The sequence below is a fragment of the Desmodus rotundus genome, chromosome 1 (assembly GCF_022682495.2).
Source record: "Desmodus rotundus isolate HL8 chromosome 1, HLdesRot8A.1, whole genome shotgun sequence".
Classification (NCBI taxonomy): domain Eukaryota; kingdom Metazoa; phylum Chordata; class Mammalia; order Chiroptera; family Phyllostomidae; genus Desmodus; species Desmodus rotundus.
This window is the reverse complement of record NC_071387.1, coordinates 80872530-80886544: the sequence shown is the minus strand read 5'-3', so window position 1 is coordinate 80886544 and position 14015 is coordinate 80872530. Positions and strand designations below refer to the sequence as shown.

At 41.5% G+C, this 14015-nt stretch overlaps 1 protein-coding gene across 6 annotated transcripts in view; it reads right to left on the bottom strand.

The window, feature by feature from the left end:
• The window catches only part of ZNF169 (zinc finger protein 169), a 59981-nt gene extending 47646 nt beyond the window's left edge, over positions 1 to 12335 (bottom strand). For 2 of the 6 annotated variants that reach the window (XM_045193674.3, XM_024558276.4), the window contains exon 1: positions 12179 to 12333. The gene's annotated coding sequence lies outside the window, so the exon portion shown is untranslated. Of the gene's footprint in view, positions 1 to 12178 lie in introns of all 6 variants that reach the window. The other 4 variants (XM_071221648.1, XM_071221649.1, XM_045193675.3 and 1 more) reach the window with 4 other exon arrangements.
• Positions 12336 to 14015: the final 1680 nt, after the last annotated feature.

Here is a 14015-nt window from a genome sequence, read left to right as displayed (position 1 = left end):
ACAAATTCAAGAAAATTGAAATCATATCAAGTATTTTTCAGACCTCAAGGGCTTGAAACTAGAAACCAACTGACGGGTTAGAGAAATATTAAGAATCCTCCCTGTTTACGCCTGAGCCGTGACCTTTTATTGTAAGAAAGAAATATAGGTGTGCGGTCTCCCGGGGAAAACTAGCCTTTCTCCATGGAAGACTAAGCACCATTTTTAACTCAGTACCTGTAAACACTGATCATTTCCTTGGGGAAGAACTATTCTCCCAGAGGGAATGGTTAGTCAATTGGATCACCAAAGGTCCTTGGCCCATAGCCACTTTTGTCTAAAACATATTTAAACAAAACCCCCAAAGTGAAACTTTGGAATCCCACCCAAGGGAAGGACACTTCACTCAGAACTGTTCCTAGATGAACCCTGAATACGGCTGCCTCTGGGATTCCCCAGTGTCTGTGTTTGGATATTGGTGTTTTTCCCATCTAGTGATGTATGCTCTTAATTCTTGCTTTCTTTTTGCTCTGGCTTAATAAATTGCTTAACTATTCATCTTTGACTTGTGGTTTTTATTGTCTGCGAATCTGAACCTCCAAATCAAGTGGCCACAATCTCATACATGCCCCTTAATGGCACATAAATCTCAAGAAAAAAAACTCAAAAAATTCAAACTCATGGAGACTGAATAGCATTCTATGAAACAAAGAATGGGTTAATAATGAGATCAAGGAAGAAATCAAAAACTTTCTGGAAACAAATGAAAAGGAACACACACAGCTCAAAAGCTATGGGACACAGTGAAGGCAGTCCTGAGAGGGAAGTTCATAGGGATACAGGCCTACCTAAAAAAGACAGAAACATTTCAAATAAACAACCTAACCCTACACCTACAAGAACTGGAGGAACAACAACAAACGAAGCCCAGAGTGAGTAGAAGGAAGGAGATAACCAAGACCAGAGTAGAATTAAGTGACATAGACATGAAAAGAACAAATCAAAGGATTAATAAATCCAGGATCTGATGCATTGAAAAAATAAACAAAACTGACAAGCCTTTATCCAGACACATCAAGAAAAAGAGGGACAGGTCCCCCAAAAATAAAATCAGAAATGAAAGAGGAGAAATTACAACTGATACCACAGAAATACAAAGGATTGTAAGAAATTACTATGAACAGCTATATGTCAAGAAATTTGAAAACCTGGATGAAATAGACGCATTTCTAGAAACATACAATCTTCCAAACTAAATCAAGAAGAAGCAGAAGGCCTAAACAAACCGATAATAAGCTAGGGTAATTGAAGCAGTAAACAAAAAAACTCCCGACACACAAAAGCCCTGGGCTGGACAGCTTCACCTGGTCAGGAGAATTTTAAAAAACATTCAGGAAAGAGCTAACCCCAATCCTTCTCAAACTATTCCAAAAAATTCAAGAAGAGGGAAAACTCCCAAACTTTTTATGAGGCCTGCATCATCCTATTCCCCAAAACAGATAAAGACACAACAAAGAAAGAAAACTTCAGGCCAATATCACTGATAAACATAGACAGTAAAATCCTCAACAAAATATTGGCAAATAAGATCTAGCAATACATATAAATATCATACACCATAATTAAGTGGGATTCATCCCAGGGGTGCAAGGATGGTAGAATATTCGCAAATCAGTAAACGTAATACATCACATAAACAAAAGAAAAGACAAAAGTCACATGATTATATCAATAGGTGCAGAAAAAGCATATGATAAGGTACAGCACCCATTTATGACAAAAACACTCAGCAAAGTGGGAGTAGAGGGAGCATTCCGCAACATAATAAAGGCCATATATGAGAGACGTACAGCCAACATCATACTCAATGGGCAAAAACTAAAACCTTTCCCACTAAGATCAGGAGCAAGACAAGGGTGTCCACTTTCCCCACTACTATGCAACATAGTACTGGAAGTTATTGACAGCGATCAGTCAAGAAAAAGAAATAAAAGGCATACAGATTGGAAAGGAGGAAATAAAACTGTCATTGTTTGCAGATGGCATGATAGTGTACATAGAAAACCCTATAGACTCCAACAAAAAAACTACTCGACTTATAAGTGAATTTGGCAGAACAGCAGGATGCAAAGTCAATATTCAGAAATTGAAGGCATTTTTGTACAGCAACAATGAAATATCAGAGACAGAAATCAGGAAAATAAATCCCATTTGGTATAGCAACAAGAAAAATAAAGTACCAAGGATAAACTTAGCGAAGGAGGTAAAAAACCTGTACTCGGAAAACTACACAACACTGAAGAAAGAAATTAAGGAAGACACAAACAAATGGAAGCATGTACCATGTTCATGGATTGGAAGAATTAACATCATCAAAATGGCCATACTACCCAAAGCAATTTATAGATTCAATGCAATCCCTATTAGAGTACCCATGACATATTTCACAGATATAGAACAAACACTTCAAAAATTTATATGGAACCATAAATGACCCCAAATAGCCACAGCAATTTTGAGAAAGAAGAACAAAGCAGGAAGGATCACAATACCTGATATCAAACTGTATTACAAAGCCACTCTAATCAAAACAGCCTGGTACTGGCATTAGAACAGACACATAGACTGATGAAACAGAATAGAGAGCCCAGAGACAAACTCATGTCTCTATGGTCAATTAATATTCGACAAAGGGAGAAGAAGCATAAAATGGAGTAAAAATAGCCTCTTCAACAAATGGTGTTGGGAGATCTGGAAAGCCACATGCAAAAAAATGAAACTCAATCACCAACTTACACCATACATAGAAATAAATTCAAGGTGGATAGGAGACTTAAATATAAGTTGTGACACCATAAAAGTCCTAGAGGAAAAGACAGGCAGGAAATTCCAGCTATTCCACGCAGCAGTATCTTCATCAGTATGTTCCCTAGAGCAAGGAATACAAAGGAAAGAAGAAACAAATGGGACTACATCGAATTAAAAAATTTCTGCACAACTATAAGAAAACATCACCAAATGAAAAGGGAAACAACCATATGGGAAAATATATTTGCCAGTGACACCTCGGACAAGGGTTTGATCTCCAAAATATATAAAGAAATCTTACAACTCAACACCAGGAAGACAATCCAATTAAAAAATGGGCAAAGGACCTGAACAGAAACTTCTCCAAGGACAGAGGGCCCAGAGACATATGCAAAAATGCTCAATATCAGAGAGATACAAATTTAAAACACAATTAGATACCACCTCACACTGGTCAGAATGGCTATCATTAATAAATCAACAAACAATAAGTTCTGGCAAGGATGTGGCGGAAAGGGAACCCTAGTACACTGTTGGTGGGAAAGCAGACTGGTGCATCCACTGTGGGAAACAGCATGGAATTTCCTCAAAAAACTAAAAATATAACTGCCTTTTGACCCAGCATTTTCACTACTGGGTATATACCCTAAGAATCCTGAAACACCAATTCAAAAGAACTTATGCACCCCAATGTTCATAGCAGTGCTATTTACAATAGCCGAGAGTTGGAAACAGCCTAAGTGTTCATCAGTAGATGAGTAGACAATAAAAGTATGCTACGTTTACACAATGGAATACTATGTAGCAGAAAGAAAGAACTCCTACCTTTTGTGACAGCATGGATGGAACTGGAAACTATCATGCTAAGTGAAATAAGCCAGGAGGTGAAAGACAAATATCATATGATCTAACTTATAAGAGGAATCTAATGAACAAAATAAGCTAATCATGAAAATAGAATCAGAGGCATAGAATCACAGAACAGACTGACAGTGGCAGAGGGTGGAAGGAAAGGCAGAGTGTTTGAAAGAAGGTAAAGGGATTAGTCAAGGAATATACACATAAAGGACCCAGGGACATGGACAATGGGGTGAGGAATGACTATGGAAATGTGGGGTGAGGTGAGACTAGGAGGTAAAGAGGGAAATAACTGGAACAACTATAAAACATAAAAATAAGAAAATAATATATAAACCAATCAACATAATTATTTTCATTAACAGAATAAAGGAGAAAAATCACCTCGATAGATGCAGAAAAAAACATGACAAAATTCAATGGTCATGCATGATTAAAAATGCACAGCAAACTGTAGTAATAGAAGGAACTGTCCCTACTAAATAAATAAGCATTTTAAAAATACAGAGAGCTAATACCATACTTAATGATAAAATGCTGAATGAATTCCCCCAAATCAGGAAGGCAAGGATGTCTGATCTCACCAGCTCTATGGAAGTTTTGAATAGGAGATGTAAATAATGTCAAAAGTGAAAGAAAATAATTAAAATAAATAAAGATTGGAAAATAATATAAAAACAGGTCAACTTAATAAACTCTGTATCAACTAAATTGGATTAAAGAAAATACAATGTCTTTACAATGCTTGCAGAAGTGTAAAATTGCACAGTGATGTTTGGAAACTGTAAAGCAGTTTCCTATAATGCCTAACAATCCTATGACCCCGCAGTTTCCAAATTACCCCAGAGTAATGAGAGAACCAAGAGAATTTATTGCCAGCAGACTTGTCCTACAGGGAGTGGTCTGTTTCCTCAAGCTAAAGAAAAATGATGCTCAATAGAAACCTTGAAATAAGGACTGCAAGATTCCTCATTTTACATGAACTGCTATAATGTTGACTCTAAGTAGGCTGTGAAATGTTATGGATGTACTGTATTTTGCTGTGTATAATGTGCATTTCTTTGCACAAATTCCTTAGGGAAAAATAAGGAAGCGCATTATACATGGGTAGTACTAATTTTGTATCTATATAAATGTTTTTAATTCTTTTATTTATGCTTATGTGTTAAAAGTGTAACTCTAAAAGCAATAACGATATCTGTATGCAAAATAATACCCTGGAATACAATAATCAGTTTTGTTTCTAAATATAAATAAATAAATAACTGAATTTAAAAATTAAAATGAAAGATTCTTTTCCTGAAAGTTTGAGACAAAAACATGCTCATTACACATGGGAGTGCATTATACATAGCAAAATACAGTATACTGTCATATCTAGAGCAGCCAGTAAAAATAAAAAGTAAAAATGCAAAGCACTATGGCTAAGTAGCAATTAAATTAAATGGAATTCCAAAAAGTAATACATTGACCCAAAGAAGGCAGGAGTAGTAACAGAGGAACAAAAAACAGAGGAGGCAAATAAAATACAAACAATAAAAGTAGAGACATAATCTAGCCATACTGATAATTACATGAAATAAACCCACCAATTAATTGAAAAGGCACGGATTGTCAGACTGGATAAAAAAAAGCAAGCCACAAGCAGCACAGTTGAGCCCTGGCTGGTGTGGCTCAGTGGACTGAGTGCCAGCCTGAAAACCAAGGGGTCGCCAGTTAGATTCCCAGTCAGGGCATATGCCTGGGTTGCAGGCCAGGTCCCCCAGTTGGGGGTGTGTAAGAGGCAGCCACACATTGATGTTTCTCTCCCTCTCTTTCTCCCTCCCTTCCCCTCTCTCTAAAAATAAATAAATAAAATCTTTTTTAAAAAAGCACACTCTAAATATAGACACAGGTCAGCTCAAGGAAAACGGATAGAAAAAGACATACATACACACAGTAAGCATAAGAAGATTGGAGTGGCAATATATCAGACAAAGTACATTTCAAAACAAAAATAATACTAGAGGCACAAAGAGATGTTTCTCCATAAAAGGGTTGATTCAGATTGCGCCTCCTCGCACAACCAGAACTGACAGAGAATCGAACAGCAAGGGGGACCAACACCAAGGAAACAGAAAATAATCATTCATCCAGACTGGTAGGAGGGGCGGAGACGGCACTGGGGTGGAGAGGACTCGCGTGGCTGTGGCGGGACTGAGACGGGCGGAGTATGGGACAAATGGCGCAGGCAGTCCGAGCACTAGCAGACCCTGCGGTCCCACATTTGCACAGATAAACCCAGAGAGCCGGACTCAGAGTGGCGGAGAGTGGGGCAGGCAGAGTGGCGGATAGCACATTGCGGCACCACATTCGCCCACAGATAAACCGGACGAACGGCGGGCAGAGAAGCAGACCGCTGCGCAACCCAGGGCTCCAGCTCGGGGAAATAAAGCCTCAAACCTCTGATTGAAAGCGCCCCTGGGGGTTGGGGCAGCAGGAGAGACTCCCAGCCTCACAGGAGAGGTTGTTGGAGAGACCCACAGGGGCCTAGAGTGTGCACAGGCCCACTTACTCGGGAACCAGCACCAGAGGGGCCCAGTTTGATTGTGGGTAGCGGAGTGAAAGACTGAAATCCGGAGGAGAGTGAAGCGGGCGCCATTGCTCCCTCTCGGCCCCGCCCCCATGTACAGCATCACAGCCCAGCGACCAGCATTACCCCACCCCGGTGAACACCTAAGGCTCCGCCCCTTAAAGTAACAGACGCGCCAAGACAAACAAACAAAAAAAATGGCCCAAATGACAGAACACTTCAAAGCTCCAGAAAAAATACAACTAAGCGACGAAGAGATAGCCAACCTATCGGATGCACAGTTCAAAGCACTGGTTATCAATATGCTCACAGACTTGGTTGAATCTATTCGAAAAACAGATGAAAAAATGAAGCCTATGCTAAGAGAAACAAAGGAAAATGTACAGGGAACCAATAGTGATGAGAAGGAAACTGGGACTCAAATCAATGGTATGGACCAGAAGGAAGAAACAAACATTCAACCAGAAAAGAATGAAGAAACAAGAACTTGGAAAAATGAGGAGAGGCTTAGGAACCTCCAGGACACCTTGAAACATTCCAACATCCGAATTATAGGGGTGCCAGAAGGAGAAGAGGAAGAACAAAAAATTGAAAACTTATTTGAACAAATAATGGAGAACTTCCCCGATCTGGCAAAGGAAATAGACTTCCGGGAAGTCCAGGAAGCTCAGAGAGTCCCAAAGAAGCTGGACCCAAGGAGGAACACAACAAGACACATCATAATTACATTACCCAAGATTAAACGCAAGGACCTACGTCCAAGATTACTGTATCCAGCAAAGCTATCATTTAGATTGGAAGGGAGGATAAAGTGCTTCTCAGATAAGGTCAAGTTGAAGAGGCTCATCATCACCAAGCCCTTATTATATGAAATGTTAAAGGGAGTTACCTAAGAAAAAGATCAAAAATAGGAACAGTAAAAATGACAGCAAACTCACAGTTATTAACGACCACACCTAAAACAAAAGCTAGAGCAAACTAGGCAAACAACTAGAACATGAGGGTTGTCAATAAGGGAGTGGGAGGGGGAGAGGGGGGTAAAGGTACAGAGAATAAGTAGCATAGATGATAGCTGGAAAATAGACAGGGGGAGGGTAAAAATAGTGTAGGAAATGTAGAAGCCAAAGAACTTATAAGTATGACCCATGGACATGAACTATGGGGGGGGAATGTGGGAGGGAGGGGGGTGGGCAGGATGGAGTGGAGTGGGGGGGGAAATGGGACAACTGTAATAGCATAATCAATAAATATATTAAAAAAAAAAAGAAAAAAAAAAAAAAAAAAGGGTTGATTCATCAAAAAATATACCAAAGGGAAACGTATGTGCATCTTATAACAGTGCTTGAAAACACATGAAGAACATAATACCAGATTTAATGGAAAAACAGAAAATTCCACAATCCTAATTGAAGAATTAAACACCATCACAGTAATTGATAAAGTGATGAAACTATTGCTAAATAAATTGATAAAAATAAATCATAAGGAAATAAAACATCTGAATGTAACAATCAAGCAACTTGATCTAACATAGTACTAGAACAACACCCAACAACTGCAGAATGTATTCTATTCTGGGGCTCAAGGCACATTCACCAAGACACTGTATATATTGGGTCATGAAATAACTTCTAACTTACATGGACTGATCTTGTACATTCTTTGTTCTAAGTGGAATTAAATAAGAAATTAGTAACAATAAGTCTTCTGAAAAACAATCCCAAAATATGTGGAAATTATTTAAATAGAGATTCAGTGGAGGAAAACTATTTATCAAGTGTAAACAACTCTCCTGATGACTTTCATTATAAAGGGGAGCAGAGATGAGGTTAAAAAGGGAAGAAATCATCATCCCCCTCTGAACAAAACTTGCAGTGGGTCTCAATGACCACAGAACAAAATCCACACCTATTATCTGCCACCCATGGCCGTCTCTAGTAACAGCCCTAACGCCTTCCCACCTGAGATCTCACCATTCCCCCCACAAATGTCGCTTTCCAGGCAGAAAGGACAACCCCTAATATCCTCACATCTGGGTGCTAAGCAGTGACCCAGAAGGAGCTGGGAGCCAGACAAGGTACCTGTTCCTCAAAAAACCATCTCAACACCAGTGAGATAATCATGGTCAGAATGCACCATGCTAGCCTTGACGTCCTTATGTACAAGTGCTCTGGGACTTATGCTGCTAAAGAGCACTCAGAAATCTTTGCACAAGAGGAACATCTAAGCTAGTTAACAAGGGTGAATGTGTGAAACATAAAGGTCTGAGGGGAAAAAAACTGCACGGATTGGAATAGATTCCCACGTGGCTGTAAACCAGAGACCAGTTGGAATGAAGGATGAAAATGATTCCGGAAAGGCTGTATAGGGAGCAGTTGAGAATGGATAATCATTATCAACACAAAGTACTCTCCCTGAGCATTCACTGTGTGCCAGGCACCCTCACCACTTCCGAAGATCACATTTCTACATCACAACCCTGACATTGCTATTAGCTCTATTTTACAGATGAGAAGGGACATAGAATGCAGGCAAATGCCCAGGGTCACAGAGTCAGTACTAGTGTAGTGGAGCCTCACCATCTGACTTCAGAGTCCACAAGACAGGAGGACCTTTTTGGAAGAGGAAGATGAACTAGAACATGGGGAAGGACAATGTGCTGAGCTAACATAAAGGGGAGGAGAAAGGAGGGGAGGAGCAAGAATTGACAAGACTTAACAGCTCATCAGATTAGTGGGAAATCTGGAAAACTTCAAGGAGGCAAGACCCCTGAGGTCACGCAGTATGTGCCAAGAGGGACAATCCTGCCATTAAGATCAGCAGGGCCAGAATGGGTGAGAAGAGCCAAGGGGGGATTCAGATGGCAGAATTCCCCTTATTGTCCTGTACATGCCTCAACCTGGGCTGTTGAGAGCAGACTTTGAACTGTAGCAAGGCAGTCTGTGACAACTAGGGAAATTGAACACAGCCTGAATTAGATAACACTAATGAATTTGAGTTAGTTTCATTGGATATATATACATATATGTGATATAAAGGTTGTTTTCTTTAAAGTCATTATTCAAAAGAGATGCATACTGAAGTATATTTACATGTAAGATGTTTTCTGAGATTTGCTGCAAGATACCTCGGTAGAGAAAACTAAAAGGAAGAACAGAATGTTGATGCTTGCTGAAGCTGAACAAGGGGCACACGGGTGCTCTTACAGTATTCTCACTACTTTTTGTTGTATTTGTTAAATTTTCATAATTTTAAATTTGATAAGCCATCTCCCTTCATACCTCTAAAAGTAGGGGGAAAAACCCTAAAGGGAGAGGGGATAAACTACAAACACTGGATGGTCTGTTGGTGTCATTAGTCATCAACAGAAGTTAAAAACATTAGGGGCTGGGACAAAGAATCAGGAAAAAGTGAACAAATGTTTTATCTTCACCAGCATTAGATGCATGAGACAAACTTGAAATATAGAACTCGTTTTTAAATTTTCTCTAAAACTTTTGAAGTTAAAAAAGTTAGCTCCAAAGTAAAAGTTCCTGTACCATTCCCCTCTCTATAATGTGAGAATTCTACTACAAAAGGTACAAGGATGGCTGAGGAAATAAACTATGGCAGTGCACAGGAAGCACACCACCAACACAGGACTACTGACCGTAAACATTACTTCTCTTGCCCTGACCAGTGTGGCTTACTTGATTGGAGTCTCCTGTAAACTGGAAAATTGCACGTTTGATTCCCAATCAGGACACATACCTAGGTTTTGGGTTCGTTTGCCACTCAGGGAGCTTAGAAGAGACAACGAATCAATGTTTCTTTCCCTCTCTCTCCTTCCCCTGTCCTCACTCTAAAACTCAATAAGCATGCCCTCAGGTGAGGATAAATATATATACATGAGGTCTGTCCAGAAAGCATCCATCTATGTAATAGGAAAAAGAGACATTTATTGAAGAAGATAGAAGATGCAAGAAACACTGTATAAAGGACAATGATACCTCAGTCCCTTTCAAAGTAGGTACCTTGGGACCTCAAACAGTTCTCCCAATCGACATCAGCTGCCCCGCCATTTTTCCTGAATCTCATCAATGGTCTGAAATCTCTTTCCTTTCAAAGGTGATTTTAGTTTTGGGAAAAGCCGTAAGTCACAGGGTGCCAAATCTGGGCTGTAGAAACAGTGAGTCACCTGGGTGATTTGATGTTTCGCCAAAAAACTCTACACAAGATGTATGAGCAGGTGGATGAAACTGTCAATCACCGGTTGCTTATAGCTGCGGCTTTCTGAATCATCCAAAGTTTCCACAGAGGAATGTTCAAGCTTAACTCAAAATTTGATGCAGATTCATTGCTCTACTCACTTAGTCCTATTGAATGTGACGGCCACACAGTTCACACGCTCACTCAATGGCATCTACAGCCCCCATTGACTAGTCCAGTGAAGTCATCATTGTTTACACATGCGCATTCCAGTCCACTCTCCTCAGCTGCTTGACATTGCAGGTTATATCGATGTCGCACAAACTATTCTCATTATATTAATAGTGGCTGGACTTTTTCCGGACAGACTTTGTATATACATACACATACACACTACTTCTCATCACCTTTGTGTTGCCAGGGCTCAGAGGCTCTGAGAATACAGCTGGGAGTTCCCTGGAGATGTTGGGAAACCCCAGGGAAACCACCTGCAGCTCTGAACCCAGAGGGGGATACTACACTCCAGATACCAATGACAAGCAAAGCAATGCACTCTCCACCTCCATTATGAGCAAAGACACCATAGGAACATATGGGAGTGTTGCCCACCTAAGAAGGGGCTGCCAGGCCCTTAGGAGTTCTCCCCACCCTAACAGGTAATCCCTCTGGGGAGAGGGGCGCATGGGGTGCTCCAGAGCAGACTTGAGCAGACAGAAGCAGCTCCGGCTCAGGATTCTTTGCCTGTCCAGAAGACAGACTGGAAACCCCCAAGCCTGCAGCTGGGGTCCTCTTCACTGAAGTATCAGAAGTGAGAAGGTTCTATGACCCTATAGAGTCAGGGTATGGGTTTTAGAATAAGCCTACAAGCTAACACCCAGCATGCCATCTTCTATTTGCCTGTGAAGTTTAATAAAAACACAAAGTAAGTTACTAAGCACTTAGCATGTTCTAGACACAAGTTTACCTCTTTCCACACCGATGACGGCTTCAGTGAGAAAGAGGCACACCTGGATTTCAACCCTCCCTACAGAGAGAGGGATTCTGATGCAGGCCTGGCATAGGCCCCTGGCTAGAGATAGTGCCCAAAGAGATACACATATTCATTTGGGGGGAAAGTACAGGTTCTCATTGAATAAGTGATAAATTGGAGTGATGAATCCATGGAACCTCACGGTTACTTCTATGTTTTCATAACCTAGAAGTAATGAAAATGTTTTCAGAATGAAAAGTTAGTAAGACCTTAAGTTTATACATCTTACCCTGACCCTCACTCCCAAAAATTCAGGGGGTCAGCCAGGAGCCCCGCGGGGTTTGGGAAAAGTTCCCTGCCTGTGGGCTCCATTCCACTTACTCTACCTGGGGCTTTTGGAAAGGCCCCACACCAGATCGAGCCAGTATTGACGCAGGGACGCCCCACGCACCTGGAATACTGACCCCATCAGGCCTTCCAACTTCCCCAATGCTCTGATACTCGTTGCTTGTCCTCAGCCGTCTTCACCCCACAACCACCCCAATAAGTTCTCAAGCCAATGCTTTGCCCCAAAACCAGTATCCTCAGGGGCAAGCAGCTCCTCCACCACCATGGCGGGCACCACGGACCACCAGCTGACCATCCCCATGAATACCCAGGAAGGAAAACCCAGCCACACATGCACAGCTGTGTGTACGCCTGCTCCGAGCCAGGGGTGTTCGTGTTCCCCAAATCACCCGAGTTATGCCCAGCCTCAACACGACAGGACCTAGGCCCTCTGCCCCCGCCCAGAAAAATCACACCTCAAGGAACCTGGGGCCTGAGCGGCACTTCCCGGCCCTCCCTTCCCTGGTTTTCCCTAGTGTCCTTCCCAGATGCCGGCCACCATTCCAACCTCGCTCACAACCTGCACGGGAAGACAGTCACCACGCCAAGCGACGCCTGTTGGACTTCTGGGTGTTCTACCCACAGTGCTTCAGGGCGGGACTACAATACCCACAGTGCCCCGGGACACGGAACTACACTATTCCCAGTGTTCCAAGAAGCAGAACTAAAATACCCATGATGCCCCGGAGCGAACGTCCACACTACTCTGAGTCCCTTGTTGTAACTACGATCCCCTGCGCCCTACAAACCAAACCCCCGGACGAGGTCCCACAAACCGCAGACCGCTGCAGGGGCGCGGGCCTACACTATGCCTTACGTCCCCAGAGAAGGGGATTACACTACTTATAATGCTGAGGGTAGGACTAAGCTACACTCGATGCTTCCAGAGCCACTCACCACTGTGTGCCAGAGAGCGTTCCCACGCTTCTCAGACTTCCCGGCACGGAATGCACTCCCACAGAGCCCCAGGGCGCGGGTCCGTTTGTCCACCCAGCCCAACTGGACGTGGACCTTCAGCCAAAGGCTCTGGTACTTACCTCTTCAGCTCTATTGAGACCGCCCTCACTCTGGGAAAGTACAGCCACTTGGGCTGTGGAAGAAATTGTGAAAATCAGACAAGTAAAATCAAACTGACTGTGGGGTACATGAGAAGGGTGGTTCAAGAGAGCACTAAAATCCCGTCTTTTTTTACTCTAGGGTTTTTGTAGTTTTTGTTTAAGTTATTTTAAAAAAAAAAAAAAAACGAAAATATTTACCTGGATGCTCTCCATCCTTCAGGTTCACCCTTGTGTTTTTACATTTAAATAACAGCACATAATGAATGAACTTTTAACAAATGACAAAGGTACTGGCATTTTTCTTTTTTAATCAGATTATGAAGTTTGATATTTTTATATAAAACAAGAGGGAAAAATCTAAACGTGAGGACATTTAATGCTACAATAATTAAAGTTATTTTATTAATACAAAAGTCGTTTATTAGATACAACAGAATAAAAAGCTCAGAAACAAAGTTATTATAAAGGGACACACACTCTTTTTCTAGAAATTTCACAAAAGTGTTTTAAATCACTTCCTATTTGATTCTGCTCAAAAGGAAGTAACAGGAACCAGATTTAGCTTCTTGTCTAAAACAACTTTAAAAGGACAAAATATATAAATAACAGGTTTGAAGATATGGGGCATAAGACAGTGAAGAACAGTGAATACAAAGAAATGGGGAAGGAACCAGGTGAGCCCTTGAACTGCCCCATGGAGAGAAATTTCTGGTCACAGGACAGAGAAGGGAAACCCAAGAGGAGGGTGCTTGAGTACCAATCAACACATGTATGTGCAAACCCCAGGACAGAACCACCAGAAAGGGTTAGAAGGAAACTCCATGAGCTCACATAGAGCCAGAAATAGTGCCAGTCCCCATCAGTCAGAGTGATAGTCTTCATATTACACGTGGCATGGAGTAAAATACAGCAGGTCCTCAAAAATGTTTCAGTTAGCATCACTTCATTATAATAGTGAGGGAAAAAATTGATTCTCTGTAACAGGCTCTCTCTTTGTGGAGTTTTCATGTTCTCTTTCTGGGTTTTCTCCAGGTACTCCAGTTTCTTCCCACAATCAAAAATGTGCACATTAAGTTAATTGGTGTGTCAAAATTGGCCCACTCTGAGTGAGGGTGTGTGTATATGTGTTTGTATGTGTGAGCGCACCCTACAATGGAATGACACCCTGTCAAGGGTTGGTTCCTGCTTTGTACCC